Source organism: Buceros rhinoceros, unplaced genomic scaffold (assembly GCF_000710305.1).
Source record: "Buceros rhinoceros silvestris isolate BGI_N320 unplaced genomic scaffold, ASM71030v1 scaffold200, whole genome shotgun sequence".
NCBI lineage: Eukaryota > Metazoa > Chordata > Aves > Bucerotiformes > Bucerotidae > Buceros > Buceros rhinoceros.
In genome coordinates, this window is record NW_010387671.1 from 76,091 (window position 1) to 76,479 (window position 389).

General features: G+C 42.4%; 1 protein-coding gene across 1 annotated transcript in view; it reads right to left on the reverse strand.

Moving 5' to 3' along the window:
- The window catches only part of LOC104500235 (cytochrome P450 4V2), a 15,412-nt gene that overhangs the window by 10,329 nt on the left and 4,694 nt on the right, over positions 1 to 389 (reverse strand). The window lies entirely within an intron of this gene.

The window sequence follows — 389 nt, forward strand, 5'->3', positions numbered from 1 at the left end:
TTTCCCCGTGGCTGGTCCTGCCTCAGTGCCAACCGGTGACACCAGCCTAAGGTCCATCCTACTGATTTGCAGCATCAGCAGCAGAGATAAGAAATGCACGCAGTCACAGTTCAACAGTCCAACCTCCCAACACACATTACAATGTTCAAAACATCCAGGGTGTAGCATTACAGACTACATGACACCATCTGTCATAACATACAGCTTCCCAAAGTTCCCATTCACTTCAAGCCTCTGGACAAAAACAAGCAACGATGGTCAAATTTACCAAAAAATAGATAACATCAAAAGACTTTCATTGGACATTATCTATTAAAAAGCCACAAAGACCATCACAAGGAACACAGCTATAATCTATAACTCTGTCCAAAGATATACACAGCATTCCT